This window comes from Eptesicus fuscus, chromosome 2 (genome assembly GCF_027574615.1).
Source record: "Eptesicus fuscus isolate TK198812 chromosome 2, DD_ASM_mEF_20220401, whole genome shotgun sequence".
Lineage (NCBI taxonomy): Eukaryota > Metazoa > Chordata > Mammalia > Chiroptera > Vespertilionidae > Eptesicus > Eptesicus fuscus.
The window spans coordinates 40,896,498-40,908,581 of record NC_072474.1 but is presented as its reverse complement, the minus strand read 5'-3'; the positions used below and the strand labels follow the sequence as shown (position 1 = coordinate 40,908,581).

The following is a 12,084-nucleotide window of genomic DNA, read 5'->3' as shown; positions in this document are numbered from 1 at the left end:
TTATATAAATCTTGTTTCTTACTCTCTCACTGGAATATTTCTATCATCTTGCTACAACTGTACCAAAAGATGACTGAAGGAAGAGGTCAGCCTTGCCATTTGCTCAGCACTATACTTTGCACATAGAAGGAGGTTGGTAAATATTTATTTATTTAAATATGTTTTTATTGATTTTTTTTTAGAGAGAGAGAAAGAGAGAGGGAGAGAGAGAGAAACATCGATGTGAGAGAGTAACATCAATCTGTTGCCTCCCACAGGAGCCGGACCAGGGAGGGAACCTGAAACCTGGGTATGTGCCCCGACAGGGAATCGAACCTGTGACCTTTCCGTGCATGGGACGACGCTCAACCAACTGAGCCACACCAGCCAGGAAAATATTTATTTATTTAATATGATTACTATAAGTTACAGATCTACATTGCTAAAATTCTCATTCAGTTTAATTTCTATGCACAGAGAAAAGCATACAAAAAAAGCAATTTCTTAAGGCTCTTTCATCAAGATAGTAACAAAGATCTCTGTTACTGACGATACCCTGCCATTTTTGGTAACTGAACGGTGTAATCTTTAAATCAAAATAATGTCTCGAGACTTTTATATATTTTTACAATATTTAAAATATTTTCTTAAAACAGTTGGCATAAACATTGAATTACTTACCTTACAAAAACTGAGGTAGAAGCACAAAAGTAACAGGAGAGCATGAGCAAGCTTCATGGTGGAGACATTCAGGGCCTGTGTCTCACTGTGGATGCTTCTCCGTCCCAGATAGTTTTTTCAAATTTAATTTTTAACCTCTGAAAAAACATTTAAAAAGATCAAGCCTTCTAAAGAGCTTTGTACTTTTGAACTCAAAGAGAATTTGGCTACAATCCAAAGAGTTTACCGTAACTGAAACAAAAAAAAAGGGCTTTCAGCAAACAGCAGAGGGAGGCGACCAATAGGGACTGTGTTTCCTCCAGAGGAAACTGATTTCCCACCTCATTACTGAATAATGCCTCTGTTCTGTTTCCTAGGGAGGACAGAAACTACACTGCAAGCCAACTTTTTGTGCTTGTGGAAAATAAAATTATAACATTTCCCCTCAAGGTTGAAGACCAGGCGATGGCAAGAAGTAAAAGTGCATCAGATTAAAGGCTATGCTGAACACCTTAAAATCCTCAACCAAACAGTTCCTTTAGCATGCACTGGCTGTGCTGTGATCAAGTTGTATTCTCTGAGCACAAAAATGAATACTTTTTAAAATAAGTATTCTTGCCCTGGCACCAATGATAGTGCAGGATTCATGTGTGTTTGTAAAATAAATTTGGGACCGCATTTCTGCTGTCACCATTTAGCTTCTCCTGAAGCAGACGTGAGACAGAGTTTGTGGTGGGGCAGGAGGGAGAAGGAAGGGAGGGGGAAGGCATGTGGGTGCAAGATGCGTGTTAGGAATGATCCAGTGAAAGGAAGGGAAAGGGAGCAGGAATGAGCAGAGAGAGAAGTCGGACTACCAGGCAGGCGTGTCAAAGCCTCGGCCAGCTATGGGAGCTCCGGAGTGAGTGTGCCTGTCACAGTGCCCCTGGGGCAGGCAGAAATGCCTGGACCATTGAACCCTGCCTTGCTCAGTCAGTCGGTGTAGGTTGTCCAGGAAAGACATGCCTTCAGGTGAGGCAGTTTTCTGTAGCTGAGGCAGACCCTGAAGGAACCGACAGATTCTATCTGTAGAAAGTGTCAGCAAAACCTTCCTTGAAGAAGGGATCTGTGTCAGGAACCAAGAGTCGGTCAAAGGATTAACTCTGACCTTCAGTAAGTTACTGTAACTAGGCCCACTTCCTCTTGCCTGAGGACAAAGCATTTCTTCTGTAGCCGCCCTTCAACTGCCACACCCTTTATCTATAGTTACGACTTTAGCCGATTATCTAGGTCAGCCCCCACCCCTCCTAGGCATCCACCCTTCTAGAAATCACATATAAGGAACGCTGTAAAAATAAAATTTTGAGGCTTGATCAGAATCCCTTTTGTCTTGCCTCCATTCTTTGCGTCCCTTGTCTGTCTCTCATTCTCTTAGGTGCGCCGCCTCGGTACCCCCGTTAGAAGACCCCGCAGGTCGGGGAAAGATCTGGGAAAATCATTTCCTTGTCTTCCAGAGCCCACCATTCACACCTTTTAGATCTGCTTGCCATATGTGTTCCAAGTGGCTCCTTCAAAATTTCAGTGGGTCTCTCCTCTGGAAGGAAATGTTAGAAGAGGGAGGTGTCCTTGTTGTTGATCTTGGGGCTGCAGCTGCTACTCCTCTGGTCCATTCTAGACTTCCTTCACCCTGACCTCCTACCTCCCGGCCTCAGTAGCTTACCTGACGGAATAACCTCTCCCAGTAGTGGTCAGTGGTCTGAGCCCCTGGTTATCAGGCCTTTCTAGTTGCCCTTGCCTGTCACAAGAGGCACCCAAGTCGTTCATACGGCCCCATACATGTTATATAAAACAGCTGTCCTCCTTCCTCCGAATGATCGGGGCCAGTAAACCCTGGCAAGATGAATCCTCTTCATTCCTGCTGGTCTCTAGTCATCAGGAACCCAACGTACTAGAGGGCAGAAGACTTTGCTTGTAATTCTTGCTGTGCCCTTTGGACAACAAGACCTCTAATCCTGCAGAGTCCACGGTTGTGGGGACAGGAAGCAAAAAGTCCCCAACTGGTCATTGGGAAGAGAGAATCGGGAAGTTATCATGGCACAGACAGTATATGATATAGTTTAGGAAGAAAGAATGGCAGGGAAAGAGCTTTGGGCACCTCTTAAATTTATATATCTATTAGTGAAGACTGAGAAGTAATTGGCATTCCTGATTCTATTTCCTGGTTCCCCACCTGGGTCTTCCCTCTCTTGGGGATGCAATGCTATACGAAGGTCTTTGATTCAATACTTATACTGTTTCCTGGAGGATAGCTCCTGGTCTTCAGAGTAGTGCCTTTAGGTAGCAGCTCAGCTCTGCATCCAGCAAGCTGTCCCAATGCTCCAGGAGGCTTCTAGAGTCTGGGTGGTATTGTATGTGATGACCAGCGAAGCATGGTCATAGGCCAACTCTCACATCTTCTTTGCTGTGAAGTGGGTCCCCTGGTCTGATGTTATATGGGATCATATGGGATCCCCTGTTAAAAGATTACTTTGCAATCCTTTGAATCATGATCCTAGCTGCGGCCCAGCTAGGGCCATGATCCAAGGGGACATTTTAACCTGGGACATATGTCTATTCCTGTAAGAATGTACCACTGGCTCTTTTAAGATCAAAAGGACGAACTGTGTGAATTTACCACCAAGTGCCTGGTTGGTATCCTTGATGGATTGTGCTATCTTGGGGGTTCCACATTGGTCCCTGTTACTGTCAGATTGAACATTTGTTGATGGTAGTAGCTAATAAACCTGGGGGGTTCATGCTAATGGCCTCAGGGGAAGCCTCCATCTCTGCTGCCATGGCCACTTTATTCTCACACCCCTTGTGCTAGCATTGGGGTGGCTGATGGCTGAAACTGGCTGATATTAATCGGCTGAGTCAGTTTGTTGGTAATTTAGTGTCTTTTTCTCTGGTGGGTGTTAACATGTGACACTAAGATTTTTATACTTTATCCCCACTCCTATATGTACATCCGCATGTTCCTACTGCAGACCTTCTTATTCTTAATTTTAAAATATGTTTTATTTTAGGAAAAAAAAGATGGTCAATCACTATAGCCTGTGCTTCCATGTATCAAACCATGGCTGGGAAAGTGGATGATCAGGTGTACTACTGAAGCTCTGCCATTGGCAGAAATTGCCCTCACCACTCTGTTTTTTGACGAATTGAGTTTTTAGAAACAGAGGAAGGGAGGGAGGGAGCGAGGGAGGGGAGGAGAGAGAGAGAGAGAGAGAGAGAGAGAGAGAGAGAGAGAGAGAGAGAGAGACCTATGTGGAAAACATCAACGTGAGAGAAGAAACATTGATCAGTTGCCTCCTGTCTGTGCCGGACTGGGGGGATCAAACCTGCAACCTGGGAATGTGCCCTGACCAGGAACCAAACCTGCAACCTTTTGGTGTATAGGGCGATACTCCAACCAGCTGAGCCACCCAGCCAGGGGCCTCATCACGGTCTTTTAAAACTGTTCCTAAGTGTGGCTGTAATGAGCTGCTATTTTTGGCTTGCGCCTACCTACTGAGCCATAGGCATGAGCTGAGAGAAGAGCACAGATGCAGCAATTTGGATTTGGGTGGGAAGTGGAATATCTGGGCTACCTGCTCATACACTTTGTTCATGCCATTTGCTCCTTTTTTTTGTGTTTGTTTCTAGATGTAACAGTTCTGTCTTGCATTTTTACGAGGCCTGCTCAACCTTATGTTTTGTGGGTCTGTTAGGACCCAGCTCATACTGGGCATTTCTGGCCACATGGTAACACAGTGTCCCACATCCAGTTATTCCACCACATTTACCAGGATCCAGTAGTGCACAAATTGTTTCTCAAAAAGAGTACAATTCTCGGCTGCAGATGGCATGGCCTTGCTCCTGAACCATAGGGTCCTGTATTTTAATTCTCCCACTGGATCTTCCTTAAACATTATGCAATGTTTTTCCCACCACTGACACCTCCAACACCATAGGGTCTTCTGGATCAACTCAGAACCCTTTCCTGTCTGGCTGCCAGAGCAGTATTCCTCAGTGTGAAACAGTCCCTGAGAAAGCAAACATTCCCCAAAACCTCACTGGGTTTTGTGCTTCCTTCTTTATGAATGGAAGTGCAAGATGAAATAATTTGTCTTTTATTTTAGAGAAGATGTCCTGGCAGGTTCCTGAACACTGGTTTCCTAAAGTTTTTACTTATGTCTTGCCCTCTGGATCATACGTGTCTTATGACGGCATTCAGCATGCTAAGCCTTGGAGAAAGGGCTGGGGAGGAAATGTATAAGTCAAACAGAGACACCTGGTGTCAGAAAGCAAGGAAGCTATCAGAGGCCCGAGAGTGGTGTTAAAAGACATAGGGCGCAACTTGAAGGAGCTCTCACCAACCAAAGATGAAACAATTTAAGCATTAATAAAAACAATAATAATAAAGGATTGAAATAAAAACTTAAAATAATGATGGAAAGTTCTTTATTTCAGCTAATAATTACTGAAGAACTGATAAAATTAGCACATTACCATCATGCAGGCCCTTATGAACCAATTAATCTAGGTGATGATCGTCAATAGCTGCTACAACCATCAAGTAAAAAGCTGACAGGAAGGGAACTTTATATATTTTTTTACAGTGAAAAAATTTTCATATTTAGAATTAGCCAGCTAAACTCAGTTTAAATGATTCCATTTTGTTGACAACATCCAGAGCTCGTTAATGTCATATAGAGCTTCCTCACAGCCTGCTTGATCTGGTGCTTGTTGGCCTTGACATCTGCAATGGACACAAGTGCATTGTTGTCTTCTGTCTTCAAGGCTGACTCAGTAGTCAGGGGGAACGTGATGATGACATAGTGGTCAAGCTTGTTTCTCTTGGGGGGCGCTCTTCCCAGGATATTTGGGCTGCTTTGGGAGCTGCAGTCTCCTGGGCTGTAGGAAGGTGGGTGATGTGTAGATCTTCTTCTTCCTATTTTCTTTTTGTTGTTGTTGTTGTTGGCTGTGGACATCTTTCATCACTGCTTTCTTTGCCTTCAAAGCCTTTGCTTTGACTTTGGCTTTGGGAAGGACAGGAGCTTCCTATTTCACTTTCAGCACCATCTTTGTGAAAAGAAAAAAAAAAGTGGAAACTTTCTAGTAGATGAATCAGGATGATACTGATCCCATTGACCAATCTTAACATTGCCAAATGAGAGACAACCAGACATCATGCTTCCTCGTGATGCTATAGGAGATATTTTGGGGGGAAAAATTGAACCTGAACATAGTTAATTCTCCATATCTCACTACCAGTTTATAGGAAATACAGAGGATAGAGACACATGGTTCATACCACCAAAAGGATGGGAAATTCTATAAGATAAAAGAGAGTTTTTTCAACAAGTAAATGCCAAGGAGAGGAAACTGACAAAGAATAAAAGACACACAAGAGACATATCAAATCAAATTTAATACATGGACATAGTTTGGGTCTCCACTTGATCAAACCATCTATTGAGACATTTGAAATAATTTGGGAACTTTTATGGAGTGTTGTTAGCTGATACTAAGGAATGATTACTTTTGTTTGGTGTGGTAATGATATGATGCCTATGCTTAAAAAGTCCTCTTTTGGAGATTTATGGATTAAACGCTATCTAGAGCTTACTACAAAACACTCTAGCAAAAATATAGTCTAAAAAATATAGGGGGTAGAAAAAAACAAGATCTGAAAAAAGCTGGTAACTACTGAAGTTGGATTATAGATACACAGAGGTTCATTCTACTGCTCTCTCAACTTTTGGTTATGCTTGAAATTTTAATTTAAACATTTAAAAAGAAATTAATGAGTTCATATTAATGTTTCCAATTTAATGGCAACTTGGCTAAGGCCTTTTAAAATTTTGTTCTAGCCTTCACCGGTTTGGCTCAGTGGATAGAGCATTGGCCTGAGGACCTCAGGTTCCTGGGTTCAATTCAGGTCAAGGGCACCTACCTTGGTTGCAGGCTCCTCCTCCGCCCAGGCTCTGGTTGGAGCGCGTGCAGGAGGCAACCAATCAATGTGTTTCTCTCATATCAATATTTCTCTCTGTCTTTCCCTCTCTCTTCCATTCTCTCTAAAAATCAATGGAAAAATATCCTTGAGTGAAGATTAAAAAATAAATTTTTGTTTCAATATAAAGTTTTAAGCTCTTTCTCTTCTCTGTCATTTACACTATCTCCTTACCAAGTATTTTAATTAGATTTTCTAACCTTTCAGTAACGTATTTGGATGTATGCTTTCTTAGATCTTGTATCCCATAATTATAATGTGCGTATATTCTTTCTCTCCCCTCCGTCTCTTTTATAATCTCTTTGTTGATCATTCTACACTGAATGGCCAGATTATTATGACCTCTGAACGCATAATAATCTGGCCACTCAGTATATATATATCTCCTATCTAATAAAAGAGTAATATGCAAATTAACCATCACTCCACTACACCCACAAGCCATGCCCACCAGCCACACCCAACAGCCAATCAGAGTGAATATGCAAATTAACCCCAACCAAGATGGCTGCTGGCAATGGAGGAAGCCAAGCTTTTCACACACCCTGGTGGGCCCAGGCTTCCACTCAAGGGTACAAAGTTTCAATTATAGAAGATAAATAAATTCCAACAGAAATGGCTACCACCACAGAGCAAGCAGGAGGCTTGGCTCCACTCCAGGCTACAAAATTTCAATTGTAGAAGATAAATAAATTCCAGATACCAGGGCCTCCACTTGTGGCTGGCCTTCAAACCACCACAGGCCCCTTGCCCAGGCCGCCCCATGCCCCCAGGGAACCCACACCCTGATCTGGGACACCCTTCAGGGCAAACCAGCCAGCCCCCACCTGTGCACCAGGCCTCTATCCTATCTAATCCTATCTAATCCAAGAATAATATGCAAATTGACTATTGCTCCAACACACAAGATGGCTGCCCCCATGTGGTCAAAGATCCTGTCCCCATGTGGACACAAGATGGCCACCACAAAATGACCAGCAAAGGAGGGCAGTTGGGAGGGACCAGGCCTGCAAGGGAGGGCAGTTGCAGCAGATCAAGCCTGCAGGGGAGGGCAGTTAGGAGTGACCAGGCCGGCAAAGGAGGGAAGTTGGGGGTGACTGGGCCTGCAGGGAAGGGCAGTTGGGGGGAACCCAGGCCTGCAGGGGAGAGCAGTTGAGGGGGACCAGGCCTGCAGGGGAGGGTAGTTAGGGGCAAACAGGCTGGCAGGGGAGTAGTTAGGCATCAATCAGGCTGGCAGGGGAGTGGTTAGGGGGTGATCAGGCTGGCAGGCAGAACTGGTTAGGGTCAATCAGGAAGGCAGGCAGGCGAGCAGTTGGGAGCCAGCAGTCCTGGATTGTGAGAGGAATGTCCGACTGCCCGTTTAGGCCCAATCCCACCGGGATCGGGTCTAAACGGGCAGTCAGACATCCCTGGAGGGTTCCCAGATTGGAGAGGGTGGAGGCTGGGCTGAGGGACACTCCCCCCCCCCCATTCACGAATTTTATGTACTGGGCCTCTAAAAAAAAAAAAAAAAAAAAAAAAAAAATATATATATATATATATATATATATATTTAATATATATATATATTTAATATATATATATATTTAATATATATAAAAATATATAAATATATATATATAGCCTGGTGCATTATATATATAGCCTGGTCCATGAATATATATATGCCTGGTGCATGAATTCATGCATGGGTGGGGTCCGGCCAGCCTGGCCAGGGGGAGGGTACATGGGCGGTTGGCTGGCCTGCCTGCTGGTTGAACTCCTGGTCGTGGGGAAAATTTGCATATTAACTTTTTATTATATAGGAGGATATACACTGAATGGCCAGATTATTATGTGTTCAGAGATCATAATAATCTGGCCACTCAGTGTATAGTCATGTGTTGACAAGCAGAATTTTAATGGGTGGGCAGAAATTCAAAGTGTAGAGAAGAGTTCAGTTAAGTTCAATGAATATCTACTAGGTATCTGTGTGTGTGTGTGTGTGTGTGTGTGTGTGTGTGTGTGTGTGTATTTATAGGCACTGTGATATGTGCTTAGGATACCAAAACAAGTAAGAAGTACTTCCCACTCTTCAGGAGCTTAAATAGTCTAGTGGAAGATTTCTCAAATGGGGCTCACAGATATCATTAGGGTTTCTGTGAGAGCTTATTAGGGGTTCCAGAAGGAAATTTTTAAAAAATTTTCTTCTCCATACAATGCCAGCACTTACAGTGATGAATAGCTCAAGAAGCCCTGTTAGCAATTTTGCTGAGATGGTTCACCTACATAGCAGAGATCCACATGACTATGTTCACTTGGTTGAGTTAGTTCTGTTTTGGATGTGAGATGGGGAAGAAAGGCTGTTGATAAATTGGTGAGTGCTGAACTGTGCCAGGGAGGGATGATAGGTTGATGGCATCAGCCTCTTCCCTTGAATTCTATCTCCTAGCCTCCCCCAGCCTCCCTTCACCCCAGCCAACTGAGAGCAAACAAGCGTTCCTGATATGATATCAAATCAAGGGGTACATTTTAATTCTAAGGAAAGACTTGTACACACTATGACTCAGAAGCTTTCCTATTGCTTTATCATGTTGTAAACATTGCAAAACAGAGGTTGTAGGTTAAAAGTGAATTGTATTTCTAAAGATTTCATTTTTCTTTTGTGACTTCCTTGTTTTGTTTGCTGTTTTACACTTTATTAGCACCTGTTTTACAAACATGACTTAAGAGTCCAATGTGGTGATTTTTGAAGACGAAGTGAAAGATGGAAGAGAATTCTAGGCCTAGGAAGTAATCTGATAAATAATGAAGAATCACAACTTATAAATGCAGCAATGGCTCCAGCAAAATTGAAAAGACACAACTGCAAATCACATTAAAGGAGCAAATAATTTTAAATGGCCGTTGAAATTCCAGAGTAAAAATTTGTTTAAAAAAAGTCAGTCACCTTCAGTAAAAATGTCTAAAAAACAAGTTAAGTAGCAGAACTTTTTGACTAAAAAAGAGAAAAAGCCCCAAAGTTGGTAAGAACTTCACAATTCTAGTATATAAATTTATAGACAGTAAAAAGCTAGAATAATACATAATGTAAGAAACTAAAAAGGTTTCCCTCTGGAAGTTTAATAAATTGATGTGATTGATTACATGCTACAAGATGCTGAAGAGATTTTTGTGTAATAAACCAAAAAACAACTTTTTATCTTCCCTGATGGATTTATTTCAATAACAGATGTCATATGGTAGCATTTTCAAGATATGTAAATTGTGGTGAAATTAAATTTATTTCCATGATAGTAAAATGTTGCCCAAAGCAAAGGCCAAGATACATGCACTGTTTTGTCTTCATATTGGAAACAAAAGGTACGTTTTGGAGAAAGTGTGTTGGCACCTGCACTGATGGTACCCTATCAGTGATTTCAGCATTGTTCCCTGAGGAAAAAAAATCCTGATGTATTCACAACATACTCTTTTCCTCCCAGAGAAATGCTGGTGTCAGACATTTTTGAAATTGAAATGAAAAAAATTCTGGCTGGTACTACAAAAATGGCTAAACTTACTCAAGAATGGCTAGTTCACTCAAGAATGTTAAAAACACACACACATACAACTATGTAGAAACCTAGACAAAGACCACATAAATATGCCACGTGCATAAAATCTTATGGCTTAGGAGACATTTGTTCTTGGGAAAGCCAGCTGCCAGGTCATGAGTATGCTTAAGCATTCTGTAAACAGGCCCATGTGTCAAGGAACTGAGTCCTTTTGGCAAGATACAGTATTAGCTTGCTAGGCACACGAGTGAGCAACCTCAGAAATTGTGCCTTCAGATTACTGCACTCCCAGTCAACATTTTGATTGCAACCACAAGAGACCCTAAACCAGAACCATTAAGCCAAGCTGCTCCTCAATATCTGACCTACAGAGATTATGCAAGATAGAGCTTATTGTTTTAAGCCACTAGGTGTTGGGGTAACAGAAACTAATACAGATTTTGGGTTTTAATAGGATGTTTGAGCTAAAAAAGTGAACGGTGGGAATACTTTCAAGAAAATAGTAGGCTAGATTTTGCCAAATGCTCTGAAGATCAAGAATGGCTGCAGAAACTTAGCCTATTTAGTAGACATTTTTTTTTTTTATCACATGAAGTAGCTGAACAAGTATCTTCAAGGACATGGAGAAAATATTTTGATTTCAAGTGACAAGATTCTTGGTTTTAAATAGAAATTGAATCTTTGGAAAAATCATACGGCAAAAAGAAATCCTCAAATAGTTCCACTGCTGCTTGCACATGAGAGTGAGGAAGTCTCAAGTGTCAAGTTGACCAAATCACTGGGGGAAATTGCAAACAAAACTGAACAGTATTTTCCCTCCCTTTCAACACAAGTGTATGGCTGAATGAGGGCTCCTTTCTCTGAATCTTCTTTTCAGCCTGAGCAACTGACTGTTAAAGAAGAGGAAGAACTTCGTGAGTTAATTATTATAAACATAATATGAAATTTACTGATTTGAGATATTACAAGTTCTAGACTTCTGTGAAAGAAAGGCATTCTGCCATTCATAGGAAATAAACATTTTATTATAATTTTCTTCTTGTGTAAGCTTTTTGTTTAATAAGCATTAAAACAATGACAGAAATCATCTCATTTTGTTTGCAAATGAAATCTATGCATGCCAGTCTTTTGTAAAAAATATTTTAAAAAATGTTTTTTTGATCAAAACAAAATGAGGAAAAAAGATGGCGGCGGAGGTGAAAGGCTGATCTGCTGCCTCGCATGGCAGTTTCGGAAATACAACTGAAACATGGACTGGTGAGGGTAGCAACTGCTGCTCGCGTCTCCCCAGACCTGGCGGCTGCTCCTCTCAGTCAGCACCGCAGCCGGGGCCATGGGCTCGTGGGCGCCGCGGCAGCTGCTGTGGTGGCGGCCGCGGACTCGGCGCAGTGGCTCTCGGTGAAGGAAGAGACCATCTTTCTGCAGGAGGGGCTCATCCGCGCCACCGACCTGGCAGAGCTGCGCAGTGAGATCCTCGGGGCCCCGGAGGCCGCCAACACCGATTTGGAGGATTCTTAGGAGTTCTCATCTTACATTCAAGTCCTCTAGCCATTTTGACAGAGGAGAATCAAGAAGGCGGCTAAGTTAAACAAAGGAACTGCGAACTGCGCCGCGCACAGCAATTTCAGGGGCACGACTGGAGGACAGAGCGTCTGCAGCCCAGAACTACAGGAGAGATGGCTGAATGGTAGATTTACAGCTAAGAGGGAAGAGGAAACCAGCGAAATCGGAGGGGATGAGGTGCGGAGGCGCGTGGGTCGGGCTGGTGGCGGGGGAAGGGACGCGAGGCTTTTGTTCCAACCCTAGGGGAGATTAGCTCTCCATCACTCTGAAATCCAGCTTCTGGGGACGCGCGGGAGACCCAGACGCCTGCGGGGAGAGGCGGGACTCTTGCGGAGGTGC

The 12,084-nt window shown here is 42.8% G+C and overlaps 1 long non-coding RNA gene across 1 annotated transcript; it reads left to right on the top strand.

Moving 5' to 3' along the window:
• On the top strand, positions 1–1,366 carry LOC129151526 (uncharacterized). Its single transcript, XR_008558188.1, has 3 exons — positions 1–132; positions 258–289; positions 1,017–1,366. It is a non-coding gene; the product is annotated as an uncharacterized LOC129151526 (long non-coding RNA).
• Positions 1,367–12,084: the final 10,718 nt, after the last annotated feature.